Raw genomic sequence first — 10884 nt, 5'->3', positions numbered from 1 at the left:
ATATACTGAATTATACCGACAACCAATAAAGTGCGCATGATGATAGAAGGACAGAAGGAGAGACACAGAGTTTCTTTGCTGTAACCTAACCAGTACCAGTGATGACAAAATGCCAGTAGAATAATGCCATCTAAAAATCACACACCAACCGCCCCCATGGTTGAAAAAGCGTTGCTAAAGTGCCCTCTAGAGTGGCAAAAACGAGAGCAAGTGCACTATTGGCTGCCCTCCGCATGGGGAAAAAATGATTGAGTGCCCTCTAGGGTGCCCCTTCATGCAATAAATTATGATGATGTGCCCTCTAGAGCAAGAAAATTCGATAACGTGTCTTAATGAGCCCTTCTAGAGGAGAAAACGTCATGCAATGCCCTATAAGGTGCCCTTACAACGGGCTAAACTTGACGTTCCCTATGGGTGCCCTTCCAATGGAAAAGGGTGCCGTTATGAAGTGCCCTCTATGCCGTCCCTACATGACAGTGTCCCATAGGGTGCCCTTTCCAGTAGAGAAAATGGGATGCAGTGCTGTATAGGGTACTCCTACAGGTGAGAACACATGATGAAGTGCCCAATTAGGTGCTCCTCTAATGGAGAAGTGCCCCTCCAGTGGATAAAATGTGATGCAGTGCTGTAAAGGCAGTCCCTACATGTGTGAGAATGTGGGGAAGTTTCCTAATGGATGCCCCTCCAGTGGAGAAAATGTGATGTGGTGCCATATAGGTGCCCTTACAGTGGGATAAACTTGAGGTTCCTTCCAAGTGAGAAAACACGATGAAGTGCCCTTGCAATGGACAGAAAAAAATCCCAGTGAAGAAAATGAGATGCAGTGCCCTACAGTCTCCCCTACAACGTGCCCTCTCTAGGGTAGGCTTTCCCAAAGTGGGTGCCGTGACGACAGTCTAGGGGTGCCGCCAAATATGATAAAATAAGATTTTGAATTTACCTCTCAAACCCTGCTTACATTCAAAACACATTGTATGGCCGCTAACAAATCTTTTCTGCGTTTTTGCAAGGGGCCGATAAGTTAGGCTAATATCTAGCTAGCATTTTGATGTAATCTCATCTGCACTGTCCCTGTTTTTTATTTTTCAATGTACCCTTTAGGTTAGGTTAGATTATGTTAGGTTAACTGTATTTGATAGTAAAAGACAAAGTAAATTGTTGCCAACAATGACACAATAAAGTTTAAAATACTCCCATTGTTAAAAACTTCCATCTATTCCATCCATTTAAGTTTTCAGTTTTAGCCACACCCCCTCTAGAATGTTGAGATGTCAGAGGGGGCTTAATACAGTCTGAGCTGTAACCCTGACATCCTACTACAGTGTGTGAGGTAGGTGATACAGCAAGCTTTCTTTGAAGTTCTAAAGATTGAGTTTTACTAATGATGCATTACTAAATACTAATGTATGTACACTGCAAGTGTACTCAGCGGTGAGTTTATAGTGACCTTGTGGCATAATAGACTATATTCAAGTTGTAAAGTAACCTTCTAAGATGTAGTTACTGTGTTTTACTTCGGAGGTGTTTGTGAAATAAACATTTTAAAGGTTTATAGTTCCCTGTGTGTTTTTATCACAGAGGTGTGGTTATACTTTTAATCTGGATCGCCTAATAACATAATGTTAGTCTTAATCAAGGATGAAGACTATTTCATCATACATGATGCATCATAGCTTTTTGCGCGCTGGTGGGGCCCCATGTCGTGCAGTAGGTGCCCTTTTTATTTTTTCGCCCCTGCCCTTCAAACAGCCTGAGTCCGCCTCTGTTGCCCAAATGAAGTCAAACTGCCGCAAATGTATATCACTGCGGTCAAGCTAGCTGTGACTCGCAACTCTGTGGTCAAACCAGCCGCCCCTAAATTTGGAGTGCACGTGTATTCTCACCTTTATGGCAAATGCATTGAAACGGCCCAGAGCGAGCTGACAGGGAGAGTTAGCGACTTTATTCTGTCAGATTTCTCACTTTCCAAAGACAAGTGTTACAGTATGAAGAGAGGCTATGACATCTTTATTCAACCCGAACACACCAAATACAATACAATTTACCAAATTGCGTTGCACTTGGCGCAAGGATACACATGTTACTACATCCGCTTTTCAAAATAAGGTGTTAACACAGGGTATATACAAAAAACATATATGGAAATTAGATTAATTTTCACAGGATTCATCAGTTTCCCTTATAAATTAAAACATCCCACTAAATTGTGAGGGACATTACTTTATTCTTTGATTTTGGGTTGCAAGAAAAAAAAATCCTGACAATGACTGATATACAGTATTTGAGTTCATGACAACCCTGACTGTATACGAACTCAAAATCAAGCATTTTTACTGTATCGTTTTAGAGAATTTCAAAGTTAAAGTCCCACATTTGTACCTTCAAATGGCTTCCTTTTTTGAAACTTGGAGTGCTGTATAAACACATTGCTCCATAAGTTCTGGCAATGACTGATATATTTGAGTTCAGGAAAGCAAAAGAAAACCAAAAAAATAAAATAAAATAACTAACCAAAAAAATAATAATAATAAAAATTATTTTCTTTTGTCTCAAGTCTTTTGTTTTGGTCACATTAACTTGCAGGAATGCACTGTTGCACCAATTCAGAAAAAGCTCAATAACAGGACCGTGACTTGTAAGCAGGGGTGGACTGGGACAAAAAATTGGCCCTGGCATTTTTGGCCCAGACAGCCCACCACAATCGGTCGGACACCACACACCAATACACTATCCTTGCGGTCCCCTTAAATATGTGTACCTACTGTACTATTCCCCCAAACCACACCAAAGCTGAGTAGTGAGTGCCGTGGACAAGTGTACCAGTGCAAGTGGACCAGTGTACTCACTCACTCTTGACTGACTCCCTGGGGATCAGAGGTGGCCGTGGAGTACACAATCTCTGGTCCAGAATTGTTGGAATTCCCTGACAAAGATGTGCAAAAAGCTGTACAATTTAAACAATACCATGCTGGTAATGAGCAAATAGTTGTTTATTCAATTAATGCATGGAGCTGTTCCATTTTATTTCATTTGATAACTATTCAGTTCATACAGATTTAAAGTATCTAAATATTGATGATGAATATTGCATAAGGTTTACACAGTTAATAGATCACCTTTTTGTTTTATATTAACGTTCAGAGAGGAGTAATAGTTAGATATTTGCATGTGATAGGGCAATTAAATCAATGGTGTGCTTGTTTGTTTGGGGAGTTTGACCTTCAGTTCATGCACCTACCACGTGAAGGTGCCTGCTGGACAGCAGCACCAAACAATTTGAACTTACTATTGGTGGAGAGCTACCCCACAGATAGTAATAACAGTAATCCATACCATATAGTGTATACGGTATCCTAATAGTTACCACCGTACCTGGCTGAAAATAAACATAGGACCACTTTGTTGTCTGTTGTTGGAAATAAAAACGTAGTAAGAGATATGATTGGGCCAGTCCAGTGTCAGTATAGAAACTGAACCAATGGGCCGCTGTCCCTGCTTTATGGGCCGGTCATTAGCCTTTTTTTTTTTTTTTTATTAAAAATTATAAATTAAATCATATCGACCAAGTGCGTAGGCCCACTGGGAAAATGCCCGGTATGCCAGATCACCCGTCCACCTAAGTTACATTGCAGCATCCTCGAAGAAAAAGTGAAAATGCCTGTAATGCTTTAACATCCTCACCTTTAATAGGTGTCCAGTTTAAAACCTTATCCATGTTATCCATGTAGGCAGAGGCAATGTCCAAAATGCTGTCTGAGTAACTTCTTGGCTCTTTGATATCCTTGGTCATGGGAATTGAGGAAGATGTTGGCAGCTGTGCACTATGTCTCTTGGCTGCCCCCTGGTGGATTGTTCAAGAAAGTGCAATGTCATCAGTGCAATATCATTTTGCTTTTGCACGATGGTCAAGATATCGTTCAGATTGTCCCAAGTCTGATTTCATCCACATCTGCCGCACTCAAATCCATGTTTTGATTATCATGGAGTTGTATATTCTTTTACCTTTTCATAAAATCACAGAACAGTGTCATTTTTGCTTGAAACCGTTTGAGTTTGCCTCACAACTTCATCTTGAGGCAAAGTTCAGTTATATTGTGGAACAATATAGAGTTTGGAAGATGATGCATTTTATGTTAGAGGTTAGGGTTTTAGTTGAAAGTGAGATTGGATTACTGTGGGAAGCTCTGATTGATTATAAGGCCACCTCTGTTATTTTTATATGAATCAAATACTAGAACAACTTGTACAGTTATATGAGGATGAAAGGTCAGTTTAAGGCCCTTTGTGCCGGCAGCACAAACACTTTATACTGCTTTTCCTCTCTCCTCTCTGTCCTTCTATGCACCTACTTACTATTTTATATTAATTTGTCTCGAAATTCTCAGTTTACAGACTATTCCTATGTACTTTTATTTATCCTATTATAGTTATGAATATATTTGGGCTTTGGTGGTTCTAATTTATTGTACTGTCTGTAAATGTATCTTTAGATGTCCAACTTGAGTTAACCTGCTTGAGTTACATACTGATAATGTGTATTATCTATGTAAATGGCATTGAGTCTATTTCCAACCTGGTGTGTTTCTGGGCACTGTATAGGCCGGCTATACCCAAAGTGGGGTACGCGTACCCCCAGGGGTACTTGCAGTTAAAAAATCTGTAGTACCCTCTCTGTGTCAAAAATAAACCCACACTTTAAAAAAAACACTTCAGTCACAGTAATTAGCAGTCGGCAGTCGCATGATCTTTAGCAGTGTTTTATTTTTCCCACCCGCATTCTGTGAAGACCCGCCCCTACTCTGCCTCTGATTGGCTCTGACCCTGATCCATCTCACTCCTCATGCCTAAACCTAACCAAACAAATATGAGAGGGCTTTTTACGAGGCTGAATAAAGAGCAAAATTGTTAATAACACTGTCATGTCTTCATATAGGCCTACTTTATGTTTGTTATACTGTAAAACTTCAGCTGGATGGATGTGGCGACACGTTTTGACAAATAAAGGCCGGTCTCAATTAGAAGCCGGTTGCCATTGGAACAATACCATCCTCTGTATAAATCAAGTCTCAATCTGTCTCAATCACATACTTATCCTATCTATATTCAGCAATATGTTAAGACATTTTTTAGAGCTGCATTATATAAATAACTTATTTTTGACTAAAATGTCAGATGGGACCTCATTATTCCAAGGTCATGGTGTGACATCAGGATGAGGTAAATGTGCCACAGCAGTTCCACTTTCATTTCTGAGTTTGACAACAGCATTTAAATTGCAAAACCACACAAACAATTGATGCGATAAAAACATAAAAACAACTATAGATCCAACACAGCTTTGATATTTTCTCTACAACATTGTCTGTCCAGCTGTCTTAAATACAATGTTGGCTGTAGAGCCACTTACAGAATTAAAACAATACAGGCTGTGCATGATTTTAAAGATATCATTGGTGATATTGTTTATTAAGGGAAAATGCAAGGTAAAATGGGGGAGGGGGTGTCAGGTGGTGGGTTGCAAATGGGTGATGGGGTGAAGAGAGGGAGTGAGCACAGGTGTCAGTGTGGGAAGGTCTTGGCTTGAAGCAATTCAAGCTGACTCCATCTTGTCCTTTTTGTTCTTTTTCTTCTCCTTCCTCTTTGGGGTAATGAGTTTGATAAATCTCCTCATCATGGAAGGCTCCCTGGACTTTTTGTGGAGTTCTTCTCCCACCTCTTTTCCATCTTTCTCTCCAGAAAGGCTGGCTATTTGCGTAGATTTGGTCCTCGTGTTTGGAGGCCAGCTCCTTATAGTTGCGCTGAAGGCCCGCCTTCTCTGCCTCACACGCCTTCAGCTTCCTGGCTAGCTCGATGGGATCCATGGTCTCCTCATCGTGGACTTGTTGTTTCCGCTCCATGTCTAGAGAAGAACCTCCTCTTTGAGGAGGCCTCTAGCAATAATCTGTCTCTAAAATGATCCTGTTTCTGCTGTCTGCTGCTACTGTTCTCTGCTCTCTGCTTTCCAAGTGATCGCTTGCCGTCTTTGCACAAAATGAGCCTCTGCCACTGATGCAGGCTGTTTTATTACTGAGTTCCAATTGTGTCATAAAAGCAGCGTGATGTCAGTGCAAGCCAATTTGTCCAAAGATTTGTTCCAAAGATTCAAAAGATGCACAATTTTAATTGCAGTGAAATTATGTCTCAAACGGCTAAAATGCCGCCTATGTAACATGTTAATCATGCCCAAAATTTCCATGGCTTCTAACCTCGCCACCCAGTTATATAAAGCCAACCCACGTTGTCAGCAGTCTTATTTTTTTAGGTCGACGGCAGTGTCTGAGCAACAACTCTGTCACATCAGAAATGTAAAATCTTAGAGCAGAAATCCTTAAAAAGTTCATAATCTGGCATCAGAAGAGAAAAGAAAGAAAGGAACTTCCATTTCCAACTTCCATTATTTCATTTACAAGTTAACATATTTAGGGAATGTAGAAGAATGACTATTACTATAACTACAATACAGATAGTCATGGAATTCTGGACAAAATCATATCAATAAAAATATTCTCAGATTGTGTCCAAGAGACACAATCTCATCAAATAGGGGTCGGTGGCCCTAATGTGGACTAAATTAGGTGTCTTTGATATGAAAAAGGTTGAGAATCACTGGAGTAAGGGAGTGTAAATATTTGAATTCCATAATTAATTTAGTAATAAATCAGACTAGTGAATGATAAGTAGTAGCTGATTTAAATGTCGTAACACGTAAGTAGAGACAGACAACTTCTCAAATGGAACAAACCCTTTATCAAACAGGGGTCTGGGCTCTAAAACGTAACATTATCTATCTAGGGATCCTTGAAAAAGTTTGGGGTTTCAATATGTCTTTGTAACTTAACATATTGCAACAAGTCAGTTTCCATTTAGAGAAGAAAGATTGAACATTTTAACAAAAGCAGATTTACACCTCGGTTGATTGACTGGAAAAAACTAAGTGGACAAAGTGGAGCAACAGCTGGTGACTGACAAGATATTATTTAGCTGGTGTGATGAATTATAACACCAACCGGTTACCAAACTATCAGCTATAGAGGGATTGGTCCTGAATGTGCGCTGAGGGCACCTCTGGAGGCCAAAGGCTTTCTGTCTCCTTTTGTTCTCACTTTGCCTGAAAAGCCTGAAAACGTTGCATAGTGGTGTGCTCCAGAACAACACAGTGTCTCATAGCAAACCTGGAATAGGCAGAAGACCTTAAATACACATTTCAATGTCAGCTTTACATCTCACTGTGTCCAGTTCACCTGCTTGAAATGGAATGTGTGTATTTGCATGGCAAGTTATTGCGTCTACAGGCCAAGCCTTACAAGGAAAACCTTTTTCAGTGTTGAATGAATGCAACAACATGCATCTGACTGTAGATAATGACATGATGAATGTGGCAGTAGATTATTTTGTTTATTTCCGGTGTAATTGCGGTTAGTTAGAATAGATATTGTATAGAACATATTAACTAGCTGGCTGGTGGCTTTGATGAGAAAATTGTTGAAAATTATTGTATACAAAAAGGATGGAAGCAGTTATAGTACACCCAGAGAAGGATGCTTCACATAAGGTCTATGCAAATGAAACAAGCAAACAGGTGAGTGTGCTGTAACACTGTGCCACTACAACGTTACAATAAGGGGAATCTGACTGGAAGAAATACAAAGGTCAAAGGTCAAACTCCTGGTCTTCTATTTATGCCAAACCCTAATAAATGATGCTTTTATTGCATAGGGAGATCAAGCGTATAGAAATTTTGCTATGACAAGAGTCTAGATACTAATAACTTACTTGCAAACTCAAGTAAACCTTGGTGTTGCTGTGACACCAAACAAACCCAGAATATTATTTATGATAATAGATTAACTGATTTTTTTTCACAGGCAAAACTTGCATTTAAATTGATCAGAGAGCTCTAATATTTATGTCATGGCCAAATGTTGTGAGGAGACTCACCTTTGATCCAGTGTAGTTCAACCCCTTGTCTGTCCAAAATCAGTATGCAGCAGATTAATAATGGCTATAAGCAATACTATCTCTACACTGATGCAATACATGTTGGTTAACTTGAACTGCGTGGCTTGAGTCAATGTTGTCAGAAAATACTCACAAGGAAGAGACATTCAAAAATGTATCATGTAAGACAGATTTGTAATGTAAGTAATGTAATTAAAAACACAATATTGATATTTGTGACTGGAAAAACATGTAATTAATGAAGGTAAAACAAAGGTAAGATGGAGAAAAGTAACTGAGGGCAATGAACTACAATATGATGACAGATACGACTTATTGAAGAGATGATCCAAGACAAATTGTTATACTGTATGTAGGGTAAAGTAAACATTTCTTTCAAAATACAAAAAAAAGAAAGAAAAGACCAATCACTGTGCTCTACCATGAGCTGAAAATGGATAAAAATGTGAGGCTCCACTGCTGTTGCAGAAATGACTTTACTGATTACTTGAAATAATGAAATAATGAATTAATGAATTACTGATATAATGACTGATATAAGATTGATTTATATGATAATTGATATAATAAAATGGATATAATGAATTGAGCTGATTGTTTAATTGTCGTCTGAGCCCACGACTTCCTCTTCTGATGCCTGAAAGAGAACAGCAGTGTTTCAGCATCTTGCAGCAGTCATGGTTCCAGCAGATGAATCAAACAGCAGATGAATCAAACAGCAGATGAATCAAACAGCAGATGAATCAAACAGCAGATGAATCAAACAGCTCAGTACCTCAAAAAAGGCGTCTACGAGCAGATCCAGAAGAGCGGCCTGGGAGCGGTATTCTTCGGTGGTCTGCTCTATCTCTGCCAGTAATGCCAGGTACCTGCGAGTCACAAAGCAAACCCAAATACCCGATCGATCCATTTGGATCTAATCATGAAGAATCAGTGTGTCATTTTCAGTGTGTCCAGGAGAACGCCTCACCTCCCTTCTTCAGTGTCGCCATAGGTCTGTCTGAGTGTCTCCTCAAGCACCTGCTGCTCTGACTGTGGCTCATTGTTCTGAGGCTCTGAAAATGTCTACTGTTATTAACTCCAAATTACAATCCCTTATATTTTATATGGTCATATACATATATATATATATATATATATATATATATATATATATATGTTGTAGAGCATATACCTTTTGTATTTGGGACGCCCTTATGTGCTGAAATTTATCCACCACCAGAGCAATGGACAGACTGTCATGAGAAAATTGTAAAATACATTATTTACATTTATATTCAGGATATTAAATGTTCCATACACCATATCCTGTTTACAATAACGGGGATAAGCCCACATCCTGAATCAGAAAAGCCTGAATATGCTTGTTGTTGTTGTTTATTGTTGGGTTTAATGTTTCCACAGAGTCACGAGCATCAAATGATGTGATATGAGACAAAACGGCACGGTTCCATTCATTGCAGTAGATTCCATTCTGTAGACAGGAACGTTGGACAGGCGAGAGAATCGCCGAGCTTCAGTGGGCGTGGTTTTTGATTGAAGTTTAGGTGTGAGGGCGGAAGTAACAAAAAATACTTACTTGGGGCGGAAGTAACAAAAATGAGTCACGGTAAATGATAAATCACTGAGCTATTTAATCCAATCTCCTCTGAATTTATCAAGTCACTTGACAATTTATAATTTTACTTATCTTTTTGAGTTCACATGCAATTTCATCACAGTGTTTTTCAATTCACATTAATTTCCATCACCTCTACATTTATCAGTTAATTTATAATAAAGGGATAAGCCCACATCCTGAATCAGAAAAGCCTGAATATGCTTGTTGTTGTTGTTTATTGTTGGGTTTAGTGTTTCCACAGAGTCACGAGCATCAAATGATGCACCACAATTTACACAGTGACCTGTTTACATGTATACAGCTATATGAAAACAGTAGTTACTGATCATTCCAGGTAAACAGCAGATCCCTGGAATAAGGCACATATTCAGAATATTAATGTGCATGTAAACCTGCCAACTTACTTGAGGAATACGAAGCACTGTATTACGATGTACGGGATCAGGAAGAAGATAATGTGAGCTGCACCTGAAATGATTAAATAGATGACTGTAAGTCACAAGGACAAATACCATGACAAAAGTATTGTTAACTTATTACAGCGCAAAGAGATTTGGTATCACAAGCCAAACACCAATTACTGCAGCTCAAAACTATGACCCACCCCGATCCAAAGCCCCGCCCCTAATACTTCTGTTCAACAGATGCAAAGTCAAATCCCAGGAGTGCAATCACACTTCGTCGCCATCTGCTGTTCAAACAAATAATGATGCTGTGCATCGCATGAGGAATTCAGATGCAGTGGCTCAATTTAGTTTTCAAAGACGATCATTTGGATGTAAATGTGATTTCTTTGATTATTTTGCAATGTTCATAGCTTTGAGTTGCAATAATCCCTGTCACACATTAAAATTGGTTTTGTCATATTATGCCATCATGAATACCTAGGTTCCTTTTAATAATGAAGATGAAGGGAGAGGTCCTCTAACAAATACTCATTTGGACTATTTGCAGTTAGTGCTGTAGTTTCTTGCTGCGCATTTTAAAAGCATGTGCCATGTAACTGTTCAGTGTTTGTTGTTTGTACTGTATGATCCTGACTCTGACAGTTGCACACGTATTAAACATAAGGCAATTCTGAAAATGGGTTGATTAAAATTAGTCATTGTTCATTATTTGTGATGATGGTACAGTACATGAAAATGATAAGAAATCATATCTAGACCTAACACTTGCCAAATGACTTCTTACAACATGACTGCTGGAGGGAAAGCAAAGCACATTATGAGTTGCCATTACAGTAAGCCATGTTTAGAGATGTTCCC

This window comes from Centroberyx affinis, unplaced genomic scaffold, assembly GCF_046629955.1.
Source record: "Centroberyx affinis isolate AG114_WGS23_722 - 3 ecotype Tasmania unplaced genomic scaffold, CSIRO-AGI_Caff_v1 ptg000678l_1, whole genome shotgun sequence".
Lineage (NCBI taxonomy): Eukaryota > Metazoa > Chordata > Actinopteri > Beryciformes > Berycidae > Centroberyx > Centroberyx affinis.
This window is presented reverse-complemented; position numbering follows the sequence as displayed.